The sequence below is a fragment of the Ambystoma mexicanum genome, chromosome 10 (assembly GCF_040938575.1).
Source record: "Ambystoma mexicanum isolate Mex_15411 chromosome 10, UKY_AmexF1_1, whole genome shotgun sequence".
NCBI classification, from domain to species: Eukaryota; Metazoa; Chordata; class Amphibia; order Caudata; family Ambystomatidae; genus Ambystoma; species Ambystoma mexicanum.
Window position 1 is genome coordinate 1,556,940,655 of NC_090932.1, and position 14,575 is coordinate 1,556,955,229.

Here is a 14,575-nt window from a genome sequence, read left to right on the forward strand (position 1 = left end):
CTAAATCCCCAAAACCTATCCTAGTTGATGGAGAACTCGAGTTTGAAGTCAAAAGCATCCTGGACTCCAAGATCTCCAAATCTAAGCTATTTTACCTAATTGACTGGAAAGGCTACGGCCCTCAAGAAAGATCCTGGGAACCTGCAGAATATGTCCACGCTCCTCGTCTAATGAAAAGATTTCATCAAACATTTCCTGACAAGCCAAAACCCCCGGGGAAGCCCGGCTTGGGAGGGGCCTTGAGGGGGGGTACTGTCATGATCTCTGCTTCCAAAAGGCCAGGACATACCCAACTCCCTTGGAAGCAGACCCATAACCCAGGTTCCGAGTGCCAGCCAGTCCTAATTGGGACCTTTTGGACCCTGTCCTGGCGCCAGTGGCGCCAGGCTCATAAATATGCCCAGTCCCAGCGCTGCAAGCGCCGGGCTCATAATGCTTGGGTGGACTTACCTGCAGCAGACCATGCTGCTTACTTACCTGCCAGTTGAACCCCTGATCCTCTTCTGTTTGGGACTACTTTTCCTGTTGGGTGGGGCAGGAACCACTCCCTAGGTTCAGAACACTGGAACTCTTCTGGAAAGCAGGAACTCTTTTCTTACCTAGGCGTGGCTGTCGAAGGAGACACCTAAGCACTACAGGAGGCTATTTAAACCACACCCGATGGATGAATCTTGCTTTGCGTTATTCTGCATCCTCTGCAGCAGAACGCTCATCGTGTCTTCTGCATCTGATCCTGGGCCTAAAGGAAAAAGGCTTACCATCCTGAATCCAGTCTTCAGCAACATCTATAAAGACAAGAAAGAACAGGTTAGCACTACGGTCTTCAGTGACAGCGCATCTCTTACCTGGTCCATCGGCTGTCATCAACGCCTTGCACTGCATTCCGGCATCTGAAAGACAAAAGCTTACCAACTCTTCACACGCTCCGGAGGCCTTCGGCGCTGCATCCCGCATCTGTAAGACAAAGGAAGGTGCGTTTAAAGACATTGGGTAACGTTAAATACTCACGTGCCATTACTCCATCCACGCCGAACTCAGTGGGCATTCCGGCATCCTTCAGCAGCTCCGAACTGGTACCTGCAAAATAAAAGGACAGTTAGTGCGCAACGTGAAGCAAGCAACAAGCGCTTACTTACGCGCTTCCAGGCGCTTCTATTCCGCATACGGGTCCATCCTCAACTCACTTCAGCCAGTCAACCGCCATCGCCGGAACCCTGCAAAATAAGAGACAGCATTACAAAAGACTTTTAAAGACATTTGAAATATTCGGAACTCACCGTTCGTGAAGTAAACGACGGACAGCAGTCCTCTGAAGTCAAGAGGCCTGCGCTACCTATCCAGTGAAGAAACTGGTTACAGCACCCTGCCCCGAGGCAGATGGAGAGCTCAGCGTTCACTTACCTAAGGTGAGAGCGTTAACCTTTGGGGTTCTACAGGAGAGGAGAAAAGGAAAGAGATAGGGACACCCCAATAACCCCAGTTCATTAATCCCATATTTTCTATCTGCAGACATCTTACTCTTCGAGTCAGGCATACAGTGCACAGAGGTCCAGCCCAAAGAGCCAACCGGGTGCTACACATCACTTTTGAAGATCCGGTAGTCGCCCAGTCAAGACCGGCGTCTCTGCGAGAATCAGGTGAGCGTTACAAATGGTGACGACGGACGCCTCCCTGGAGGGATGGGGCGCGCACACCGGCGATCTCCACGCAAGAGGCCTTTGGCTCCCGGAGAAGAGGTCACTGCACATCAACGTCCTGGAGCTCTGAGCCGTGTTCTGGGCCCTCGGGTCTTTCCTTCCGTCCCTCAAGGGCAAGTTAGTATGGGACTTCACCGACAACACCACCACCATGTTCTACATCCGGAAGCAGGGGGACACCAGATCTCCACCTCTATCTAAGGAAGTGCAGGATGTGTGGCACTGGGCCATTGCCCAGGGGATGTTCCTGGTACCCTGTAACCTGGCAGGAGTGAAGAACACCATTGCCGACTCACTCAGCAGGGAGCTGCGCTCTTGCCACGAGTGGGAGCTTCAGCAAGATCAAGTAGATCTCCTATTCCAATGATGGGGCAGTGCCCAGATCGATCTGTTTACGACGGCGACGAACACCAAGTGCCGGAGGTTCGCCAGCAGGTTTCCCCAGCCGGGGAGCATGGAGGATGCATTCTCCTTCCCCTGGGATGGCCTGTTCCTCTATGCATTCCCACCGTTGCTGTTGCTACTGCGACTCATCAGTCAACTCAGACGGTCCAGGTGCAGGATGATCCTCGTCGCACCGGTGTGGCCGAGGCAGATGTGGTTCCCGGACCTTCTGGACATGTCAGTGTCCCCTCCGGTCAAGCTACTGACGGACGCGTATCTTCTCGCCAGGGAAGGAGGCGTGATCCTGCATCACGACCCAGGATCGCGACCCAGGCCTGGCTCCTGCAGCACTAGAGTTTGGAGGCTACGATATCCCGGCAGACTGCAAGGAGGTACTTGCCAAGGCCAGGGCTTCCTTGACTCTTAAGTGCTTTGGACATAAATGCAAGAGGTTCTCTGGTGCCGTGCACAGAAGATCTACCCTCTATGGATTACGGCCCCTCAAGTGCTACCGTACTTGCTGTCGCTGGCCAAGGCGGGGCTGGCACATGCCTCCATCAAAATTCATCTGGCGGCTATCTCCCGCTAAACCAGAACTCTGGGGTGGTCGTCGCTATGGTCTCACCGCCTGGTGAAGGAGTTCATGAAAGGACTTTTCCACTCGTTCCCGCCGGTGAAGGCTCCGGCCCCGGCGTGGAAGCGCAACGTGGTGCTGACCAGGCTCATAGCTCCACCATTCGAGCCTTTGCATTCGGCGCCGCTGAAATTCCTATTGTGGAAGACAGCGTTTCTTGGGGCCATCAGCTTCGCATGACGAGTGGGAGAGATCCAGGCCCTTTCCTGTAAACCGTCGTACCTGACACTCCACCAGACGAGGGTGGTGCTGAGGACGCACCTCTCCTTCATGCCCAAGGTGCCGTCGGACTTCCACCTCAACGAGCCCTTGGTGTTGCCACTTTTCTTCCCATCGCCTTTGTCTGCAGCTGAGAGGACTTTGCACTCGCTAGATGTGGCTAGAGCGCTGAAGTTCTACGTGGACCGCACAAAGAGTTTTCGGAAGACATCACAGCTGTTTGTGAACTTTGGCCCTGTGAATCAAGGGAAGGCCCTCTCCAAGGCTTCCATTTCCAGATGGCTCTCCGGGTGCATCATGCTCTGTCACCGGTTGGCAAACCGACCGTTAACCGGCCGTCCTCGAGCCCATTCGACCAGAGCGACCGCTGCTACTACGACATTCCTGTCTGGTGTGCCCCTGCTGGACATCTGCAGGGCAGCTAGATGAGGTCGACGCATACCTTCACGAAATTCTACTGCGTCGACCGGGATTCCAGGGAGGAGTCCAGAGTCAGCCAAGCAGTGCTGCGCAACCTGTTCGCTTGAAGGTGAGCCTGGTGAAGAGGTAAGAGATGCTTAATGTTGAGTTGTTGAAATGCTTAATGTTGAGCCTTGCCACCTCCCGTGGTTGTGCATGTGTGTACTGCTATGTATTCTTGTATTCATGAGCATGTGAATCCATGCCACACCCCATGCTGGAGAAGGAACAAGTTACTTACCTGTAACTGTTGTTCTCCAGCATGGGTCTGGCATGGATTCACATGCGAACCCTCCTTCCAACCTCTCTGGGGCTCTTCTCTTGGTCCTACTGCCACTTTACGTGCTACCAAATCTGAAGATGGCTGCCAGAGGGGAGGGGCTTAGGTAGAGGGCAGTCATTGGCTGGGGGCAGTATGACCCAGAGACCAGTGATTGGTTATTAGTAGAAAGACGGTTCAGAAACGAAACTGAAACTGATTTTTTCTTTACCGAGGATTCCCAGCCTGACGACGGGGAATATTCATGAGCATGTGAATCCATGCCAGACCCATGCTGGTGAACAACAGTTACAGGTAAGTAACTTGTTCCATCTTTAAGTGGTCGTCTGAAGAATGTTCATATTTTAAGATTCCACTGGTGACACAATTTCTAAAAGAGCTCACCAATGTGTGCCCATATCTCCTTTCCAGGTTCTAATTTGGGACCTTAATCTGATCTGATCCTAATTTGTGCACCCTTTGAATCTTTGCACTCATGTCCTTTAAAGGTCATGTCCTCATGTCCTTTAAGGTTGTTTACCTTGAAAACCATTCCCTTGGTAGCTCTAACTTCAGCCCATAGAGTGAGTGAGTGAGTGAGTGAGTGAGTGGCAGGCACTTTCGTCCAAGCCACCCTTTACTATCTTCCATAAGGATAGGGTTGTTCTAAGGGTTAAACCTTAATTTTTACCCAAAATCATTTCTGATTTTCACGTACGACAGAAAATAGTTTTACCTTCTTTCTATCCCCCACCTCACCCTGGCAAGGAGGAGGAGAGGTTGCATAGGTTGGGCCCTCGCAGAGCTTTGAGCTTCTATATATCTAGAATGTCAAAACTTCGCATTAGGGATCTCTTTTTTTTTATTGGCTATACAGGCCACAAACTGGGTCAGGCTGTTACAAAACAGACCTTGTCCAGATTGATCATTCTGTCAATCCTAGAATATTAGACTGGCAGGGAAGGATCCTCCTGAAGGATTAAGGGCCAATTCCACCAGGGGCATGGCTACCTCTACAGCCCTGCAAAGGGGTGTACCGATAAAAAGATTTGTGAAGCAGCAACTTGGTCTACTATTCACACATTCACAAAATATTACTGCCTGGAGTCTTCCCTCGGTCAGGATGGGAGCTTTACTAAAGTTGTCCTGCATTTGGTTCATGAAAACCATTAAAAATGTAATTCTACTCCTTCCACCAAATTAAATACTGCTTTGGGAGTCTATCAAAGATGAGGACTACGTGGGATGACACAATTCAATCCAAGAACAAGTTACTTTACCCTGGTAACGTTCTTTCGACTGGATGCTCCTGTCACGTATTGCTCATCGCCCTCCCAACCTACCCCTCAGTAGAATTTCCCATGCTATTACATGTTTAGCCTCTTCAATGCTGAGTACGGTCAAACCCGTGGTTGTTTCTTCTGTGGGGAAAAAACAGAACTGAAGCCAACGGGCGCTGCGCATGCTATATATACCTTCGATGGCATCATCCTCAAGATGTCGGCCCCCGAGGTACAGCAAGTCGGCGCCATCGGCACACAGCGCCCTCTGCCGAATCTTTTTGACGAAGCAGCTACAGCTGGTTATCGAATATCAAAGATGAAAAACACGTGGAAGGAACATCCAGTCGAAAGAACGTTACATGGGGTAAGTAACTTGTTCTTTTCTTTTGGTGTTTTCTGTGTGTTTTTCTGCACAGGAGTCTAGTTTGGACCCTGGCAGTTCAGCTCTTCATTGTTACCTTTTGGTGAACAGTACCAATGGGATATACCCTTGGGGCAGGTTATCAGCTGGTGGCAGCTACATGCTGACTTGACAGTGGCTCCGGGTATCCTTCCTTTGTGGGATACCCAGGCCCTACCATAGGAATCAATGGATTCCTGCACAAAGGTAGGATGGCCACTGGTTGGCTCTTGGTTTCCTTTGCCCTTCCCCCCTCCCCCTCTTGTTTCTCAAGGTCCTGGGAAGCCTTAGCTCTGTTCCCTTCACCTCAATGGCTGTTGGGTGGAAGGACCATATATGTCTCTGGGGTTGCCGCCTGCCATACTGGCTGGAGCCTTCCCATGAACTGCTTGTTGTGGAGCCTGAATGAATGGAGTGAGGAGTCAATGTGCATTCTGTGTTGTTAGTGTCTGGTCTTGGTTGTGTAACACGATGTCTGAGTCAGCCCTGGCTGAAACTGGAATGAATGCAGTTTACTGCTCAGAAAGGCTGAGGAGTTTCCCCCAACCTACATCTTGTGTTTTGGGTGTATGGCCTTAATGTCTGTGAGCCTATTTTGGTGCTGGCTGCATGAATGTGCTTGTGTGTGATTGGCTGGCTCAACCTGAGTGAATGGGGAGTGTGTTATATAACAGGGAACCTCACACTCATCTTCTTGCCGAAGCTGAAACAAGAAACCTGATGCAAGAAGCTGAAATCATCTTAAGCTTGTACCTGGTGTCAGATAACGGTCTATTCTCCCCAACCTCCTCCTCACCTTGACCTTCAGATGAACTGTCCTTGGAACTGGTTGGAGTCTTCCTACGAGTCTTCCTGTGGTCGGATGACTGTCCTTCCTTTGTAGTCTTCTTCTTTTTATCGTGCAGATAGGGCCTCGCTGCCTCAGAGGCCACCTTGACAGGGAGTGGAACTTGCCTATGGTGAACCCAGAGGAGCTAAACCCCCAAGAATCAGGGAAAAAGCCTCTGAGCAATAAAAAACCCTGTACTATCTTCAAGTTGAATATTGTTCTTGGTTGCATAAACTGGAGTCCAATCCACAAGAAAAACTAGGAACAGAATTCAAAGAGCAATTAGAATGTAGGCAAGAGTTCCAGTCAGAAAACAGGAAGCTGGTGTTAAACTGAGGAATCTTGGTCAGGAACTACAGTCACCAAAGGTTGGCTGTAGAATTGTAATCCTCTGTAATAAGAGGAAAGGTTTAAGGGAGACCTTGAAGATATTTGCTCAATCTCCAATAGATCCGAATAAGACAACAAAGAATATTGTGAGATAGTGTGCACAATGACAGAGGGAATAGGAGTCTGCAGTAAGTCGCTGGAAAGAAAGGAAACCCACGTCCCGGGGAAGATTCGGAATACCCTGGTGTGAAGTAAGGTAAGTGGAACTAGGAAGTAGCAGAAGCGGTAGGGAGGCAAGATGACGGACAGCGACCGCTACTCGAACCGAGAGGATAGAAAGCAAAACAACCTGAAGGTAAGTTAACATAGAAAGAAATAGGGATAAGGACAGCCCGTCACCACGAAAGGGGAAAGCAGGATAGAAAGAGGCTAGAGAGTAGCAAGCGCCGGCAAGGAACTGGGGAAAAAACACACGAAGGAAAGGCTAGTTTAATAAGGAAAGAAAACAGTAAGTAGAGCGAAGGGAAGTCACAGAATAAAGAAGGCTGGAAGGTAAATGAATCTAGGCAAATACAGAACGAAGGGAAACTCGGCAGAGTTTACGAGCGTTGAAAGAGTTTAAAGTGAAAACAGATACAACGCGCTGAGAGGGGGGCGTGGCTAGAATTTATAACTTAGTCCGCCATGTTGGATGAGGACTAGACTGTGCTGGTGGTTCAAGAGAACTCAAAACGCCACGCAATCTACAACCTCCATGGGCGAATCCTGACACATGGGTCCAGCTGAAGGAAGAATTCTGCTTCTGCAACTCTTCCAGAAATCCAAAGGCTGCTTTGCTGATTTAGGGACTGAACTAGAGAGGACCTGGTAGCTCGAGGGGACATTGTGCAACTGCTGTTCTTTACCCAAATTGTCCTGGAAGCCAGTCCTGTGTGCCTGCCGTCAATAGAAGGGTTCTTCTTGTGACAGAAGAGAAATGCCTGGACATCTTGAAGGCAAGAATTCCATCTGTGTCGCCCAGGGTGCAGAGGTGTGTTTGTGACCACTCGAAGCCAAGCTCCTGAGTATCGCCTGTAAGAGGGGGTACCCAGGCTTAGTGCTGCCCAATACCCAGAGCTGTGAAAGTTCCAAATAACTGAAGGATCCTTCTATTCACTTTTCCACACCAAAGATGCAGGGTCGCTGTCTGCAGAGGAGTGTCTGCTGGTGGATTCCCCGCCACCATTCCACGAAGAAAGCGTCTGGAGGGTCCAGACATGGTGAGGGTCCGCAGTCCAATCCAGTGGTTGTGTCCAGGCTGCGAGAAGCCATCCTTAGGTCTGTGTTGCGGCTGCAGCACCAAAGAACCGAAAGGTGGTTAATTGCACAATCCTGAAAACCGACGCCTACTTCTGCCATAGCTCTCGTCGCCACCAAAAGTCATCAATGACCACAAAAGGACTTTTCTTCATCCAGGCCATGTCGAGGTCAACAGCAAATTTCATCTTCATGGGGCATCCACAGCCTGCCTAAAAACCTGGCATCAGAGACTACTGCGACAGACCTGCATTACTGCCTTCCCGACCCTGTTTGTTACCCTTCTTCTGCTTGACAACGACATCCCAGTGATTCCTTCTTCTAAAGGGGGTCCATCCTTGAGGGGTCTCGTTGAGTAAAGCCAAGAGATGCCTCCACTTTGCATGCCAAGGCACCCAGGTTATTGTGACGAGGAAGAGCATCTTCTATCCTCAGTATTCATCAGTGATCCCAGACTAGTTTTGAATCCTGTTCTCCTCTGGCCTCCCAGGCCCTTTGGGGTAGTGGGATCTGTAGAAAAAGAAGCAGACTAGTAATGAGCATATTTAGACTGGGCTGTAATATACAACATAAAGTCCACCTTAACATTTCCTTACAGGTTGCCCAGGTAGGAGGGATCCTTAACACAGTATTGCCTTTTTATACTAAAGAAAGCATTCTGCCTATGTTCTAATTATTACCTAACTTTCTACAGTAATGTTATATGATGTTAACCCTGGAATAATAATTTAAATGCTTTTGAAAAACTGTCAGCAGTTAGTGCATTACAATTGAATTTAATGTTAACGGTGATACCACATAGAACTGTATATATTAAGTTAAATTACCTGTTTAGATTTCTAGTAAAAAGTGACATTTCTTTATTTGTGTATACCCACCTGAATTTGTATCCTTTAATAAAAGGATTGTGTTATAACCTAACATAGTGTGTGAGCATTGCATTATGGGGAGCTTTGGGATGCATTGTACCTAAGAACCATCCTGCATCACACCTCCTTTGAATCTTGGCCTTGATTGCTCGTCCATAGCTACCATTGGGGTGCTGTGTGCTTCTACCCCAACTATATACTGGGCACAAGTCTAGATAATCCCCCTCCTTGGGAGATTGAGGTAGTGTGTGTTTGTAGTTCATAGAGAGAAGTGAAGGGTAATGGTTGTGAGGAATGGTTTGGGAGTGTAATGAAGTCCCATGTTTAAGCTCAAGCTACCTGTCGTGCAAAGCAACCCGGGGAGGCAGTATATGGAAGTTCCCCGTAGGTTACCATCCCTCCCAACCTCATTTACAAAGGAGTCGCCCTGCTAGATACAAACCCCAGTTTCAGGCATTATAGGTGTTAGGAGAAGCCATGTCGGCCATTGGCATGTCACAAACTCGCAGAGGTTTTGGCCGTGGAGTACATACAATACAGACAGTGAATGGATTGAGAGTCTGCTCATTGTGAAAAACCAGAAGGCATTTCACAACCTGGTCCCCGGGGATCCGGTACTAAGATGTCCAGGGAAAGTCCATCGCTGTTGGATCCTGACCCTGGGGGTGGACAACCGAGGGAGGATCACCTGGGTAGGGGGTCCTCAGGGAGTGGGGGGGAAGCACTGAATTGTGAGACATGGTATTTTCCCTTTTCCAGAACCCCTCTAACCCCTATCCCTGCTTATTTATGGGAAACTACAGCTCCCATAATTCCTCCCCACTTTACTTTGGCAACAGTACTGAACTGAGGAAGATGAGGAATGAGGTTAGAAAGATTGCCTCCCCTGACTTGCATTGGCCCTGTCCCTGTAATGAGGCCAGGCAGAGTCAGGCACGTAGTCCTAACAATGCGCACCTGCCACTAGTTAACACTCCCTGTGAGAATAAAAGGTGACATGTACAAGCACACTTTGAGCAAGGCTGGGCACGAGAAGGAACAGCTCTTTCGGGGCTGAAGCAAACCAGGCTGTGGAATGTGGAAGGCCAACAGGCTGATCAGCAATTGCAAGGATCGAGAGAGAGCCAGCAGAGAAATCCACACTTTCGGGAAGCCGTAAGCGTTCCAAGCCTGAAACCGAGTGAGCGGAGGAAAGAAACCTTCAAGTAGCATGAAAGCGGCCTGTGACCCTCCCGGATGAACGGCAGAGTTGGGGAGGAGCAGAGGAGGCATTGGTAACAGCCTTGACTGCTGCGTGAAAAGATGAAAGAAAACCAATTGATATATGATAGGTTATTTATAATGCGCGTGAATACCCAGAGGTTTCTAAGCGCAGACCTGGGGATCAAACCTGTGTTGCTCTGTGTGGTCTTGCTTCCGAGGCGAGCACGTTGCCGCTGAGCTATCCTCCCGAGACACGACCAGTGAGTTATCGACGGAAACAAAAGTCTGGTCTCTGTTAAAAGCAAAAGTAATTGTAATATGAAAGTTGTTGCATGTGCTGATAAAACGCGAACGGAAGGAACAATTGCTGAATAGTAAAGGATACAAAGTAACAGAGTGGTCCTGCGAGGTGAAGTCACACATTCGAAAGTCTCTGTGAAATATGAGAGTTGAAAGATGTTACGGCGGAACCAAAAAAAAGAAACTAACCGCGATACAGATAGTTGAATAAGAGGAAAGCAAAGTATGTAAACTTTGAATACGTCAAGAGGGCAGAGTATATGAACTTTGAAAAGGGCCAACATGGTAAACTAAAGAAAATAAGAACTACAAATACCAAGAGGCATTGGTGTTACAAGAAGCAAAGTATGTGAACTTTGAATATGCCAAGAGGGCAAATTATATGAACTTGGAAAAGAGCCAAAAGGGCAGAATTAAAGAAAATAAGAACTATAAGTACCAAGAGGTATTGGTGGAAAAGAAATACCAAGAAGCATTGATGTTGCAAGACGAGGAAGATTGTGAATTGCAGAATTGTTGAAAGTGAGGTTGAAGTGGTCTATGTAAAATCCTTGCAGTTCGAAAGTCTTCAACTGTGAGATTATACCTAAGATAAAACATGGGGAAGGGAACCCCCACAAAGGAGACGGGATCGAGACCAGCAGAGGGAAGCATGTGCAGACCTGTGTGATAAAGGGAAAGATTAAGGGAAAGTGAATGTGAACAAAGTATTGATGACCAGGCTGGCGAAGCCTAAGGAAGTGATTGAACTACCAGAAGTTTAGAGCCCAAGACTGAACTGTTGAATTGTGCCAGTAAGCCAAAGTGTGCAAGACTGATAGAACTGTGCCATCCACATATCCTTTTTAAGAAACTCTCTAGGCCCGTGGGGCTGAACGTGAGGAAGGGAGTTGTTACTTAGGCCATTCTGACATTTCTTTTGAGACACTATTTTCCTTTTTTATTCCCTTAACACATTTGTCATTTTGAGAAGGAGGGTAAGGTTTAGGTTTTCTTAGTACAGGGCTTATTATTTTGACTAGACTGACTTGGACTCATTTGCCATTTGTTTAATCATAGAGATTACTCACATTCTAGAGTTAGGGCAAGTTAGGAATTGTACCAACCCAACCTGGCTGGTGTCCATAGATCTCCAGAACGCATACTTCCATGTGCCGATCCACCAGAAGCACAGGAAGTTCCTGATATTCCTCATAGGGGACAGGCACTACCAATTCAAAGTACTGCCCTTTGGGTTGACCTCCGCTCCGAGTGTCTCCAACCAGCTCATGGCGGTAGTCACAGCTCACCTCAGGAGATCCGGCGTCTATGCGTCTCCATACTTGGACGACTGGCTGATCCGCGGGAATTCAATGGAGCAGGCTGTCTCTGCTCGCTACTCCACTGGCTGGGCATCTCCCTGAACTTGCAGAAGTCCCATACTACACTAACACAGCGGATCCAGTTCATTGAAGCAGTCCTAGACACTCGGGTGGGGTGGGAGCATTTCCTTCCGATGAGAGAGTCGCTAGCATCGCACAGATGCTCCAACTCCGCCAGAACCACGCCACTTTACCAGCGGCTTCCTTTCTCCGCCTCTTAAATCTCATGGCCTCCTGCATTTTTCTAGTGCCAGAGGCCAGACTGTGGATGCAATGGCTCCTGCACAGTCAGTGGTCCCAGTACAGGTTAGCCCTGAAGACATTTGCACCTTCTCTGAAGGGGAACCATGTCCTGATTTTGACAGACAACACAGTGGCCATGCACTACCTGAACAAGCACAATGGCATGCGCTCAGGCCCCCTTTGCAGAGCAGCGATGCAGCTGTATTTCTGGCTATTGGAGAACCAGATCTCAACCTCAGCAGTCCATCTGGCAGCGACAGAGAACGGTTTGGCAGATGCTCTGAGCAGGCAGAGCAGTCTCACACGAGTGGGAAGTGTGTCAGGAAGTCCTGGAGGAGGTCTTCTCTCTCTGGGGAACCCCAGCAGTGTATCTGTTTGCCACAGAGTCCAACAGGAAGTTCAGACAGTTTTGCTTGAGGGAATTCCCAGTGAGCAGCACGCCACGGGGTTCGTTTCTAGTGACTGGACTTTCTCCCTACACTATACCTTGCCTCAGATTCTCGTCATTCTGTGGGTTTTCAGGAGGTTGAAGAGGTTTCAAGCGACCCTGGTCTTGATCGACCTGGAATTGGGCGACGAGGACATGGTACTCGGACCTTCTGACTTGACCATTATCCCACCTCTTGCCTCAGCGTCCAGCTCCCCTATCCCAGTCAGAAGGTCAGGTGCTCCACCCGAACCCAGAATCCCTCAACCTAGATGTGTGGCTCTTTAGAGGATGAGATATGATGACTGGTACCTCTTTGAGGAGGTACTCGATATGCTGCTGGCTGCATGCAGACCGTCAACAAGATCGATGTATGCGTGCAGGTGGAGAAGATTTGAGGCGTTGTGAAGCGGCGCAAGATTGACCCGATCTCTTGCCCCACCACTACAGTGATGGAGTCCCTCTCTTCAAGCCTCCTTTCCTTCGTTTGTTTCGAGAGAAAGTCTCTCTAAAGGTGCCGTCTGGATACCTGTCCAAGGTGGAGTCCGAATTTCACGTGTCCCAGGCCATTGACCTCTCTGCTTTTTATCTGCCACCACACTCCTCTAAGGAGGAGGAGCGATTTCACAGGTTACACCCTAAGAGGATGTGGTTTTCATGTGGCCAAGATGGCGGGATACAAGAAAGTTGGGCAATTGTTTGTGGCTTTCTCTGTGGCTAGGAAAGGTTTAGCAGTTTAAAAAAAAAACATCTCACGGTGGATCACGCTGTGCATCTCTGAATGCTATCACAACGGGGGGAAAGAATTGCCGCCAGGCATCAGGGCCCACTTCACCAGAGGGGTCTCTACTACTGCGGTGCAGCAGAGGGGAGTACCGGTAAAAGATATTTGCTGGACTGCGACCTGGTCTTCACTACATACTTTTACTAAGTACTACAGCCTGGAGGTCGCCCGTGGGGCAGACGCTCGATTTGGAAGGCCGATTTTGCAGAATCTTCTGCTGTAAGATTCTTTCATCCTGCCTCTAACACGAATACTGCTTTGGGAGTCTATCTGGTGAGTAATCTGCAGGAAAAAGGCAATGCAATGAAGGAGAAATTACTTACCGTAATGTTCTTTCAATCCATTCTACTCCTGCAGATTCCTCATCACCTCTCCCATCCATCCCCGCTATGAAAGTGTTTGCAGCCAGTGGCTGTCTTTCTCTTGCAAGGCAAGAGATGAACAATGGTTGCAGGGACTACTGTCGGCTTTTGGTTCGGTGCTGCATTCCTTTTGCGGTGTACCATTTCCCCTCCCCCATAAAAAAATACCAGTTGAGATTTTCGTTTTCTATTCACTTTCGGCTGTTTGGTGGTATCTCTGGTTGTCCTCTGCAGTGGCTGAGCTCGGGGGTAAAAAAGGTGGGAACTTAGGTACGGGGGCATAGTGACGCAGTATATGTACGACAACCAACGTTGCATCCGGATCAGACAACCAAGGCATCGAGTCATGATGGATCGACGGCTGAGTCGAGGTGCACTACGCCCCCTGTCAAAATGTTTTCCGAACAGCTGATGCTGGAATGGATATCTATCTGATGAGGAATCTGCGGGAGAAGAATCCATAGAAAGAACTTTACAGTAAGTAATTTCTCCTTCAGTTCTTCTTCAAGAGAAAATGACAGGGGAATCTCCTGGCTCCACAACCTCATCCTTCTCTTGAGATTCCTTTACAACCTTTAGCTTTAGCTTCTGGTTAAACAAATGCAACACAGAAGAATGACTCCCTTCTCCTGTTTCCGTGACTCAAAGTGCTCTTCTATTTTTTTTCACAATAATTCGTATGTGCCCTTCTAGTTCCCTCCAGGCTTCTCTGGGGCTTGAATGTATCACACGCTTTATCGCTGATTTTAACAGTCTTGTCCCATTTACTGAGACAAGGGATACTACTCCAGAGGCACTGTTCACTTTGGTTACTGTTAGAACAGTTACTGAAATGAAGGAGATTCCTTTCAAGTGCAATTACTGGGACGAGGGAGTCACTCTCTAGGCTTTCTTCACAAATCTTATTCGAAGTGTGTTTACTGAGACAAGGGAGATCACTCCTGAGACTTACTTCCCAGTTCTTATTCTCTATGCAATTCCTGAAACGAGGAGATCACTCTCAAGACTTTCTTCACAATTCTTATTCTTATTGCAATTTCTGAGACGAGGAATATTGTGCCCAAGACTTGCTTCACACTCCCTCATTCCCCTACCGTGTCCCCCATAGCTCCTGTCACCTTTCCATTGGTCGGAGCACATCACTGGTTCTTCCTGAAGTGTAGGGCTTCTGTGCTTCCAGTGAATGCTTTTTCGGCTTTGCTCTTCTCTCTCCGGGATCCCGCTGTGTCTCTGCGG

The 14,575-nt window shown here is 48.7% G+C and overlaps 1 protein-coding gene across 8 annotated transcripts in view; it reads left to right on the forward strand.

Moving 5' to 3' along the window:
• The window catches only part of DEPDC5 (DEP domain containing 5, GATOR1 subcomplex subunit), a 1,004,325-nt gene that overhangs the window by 847,933 nt on the left and 141,817 nt on the right, over nucleotides 1-14,575 (forward strand). The gene's annotated exons all lie outside the window — the stretch shown is intronic.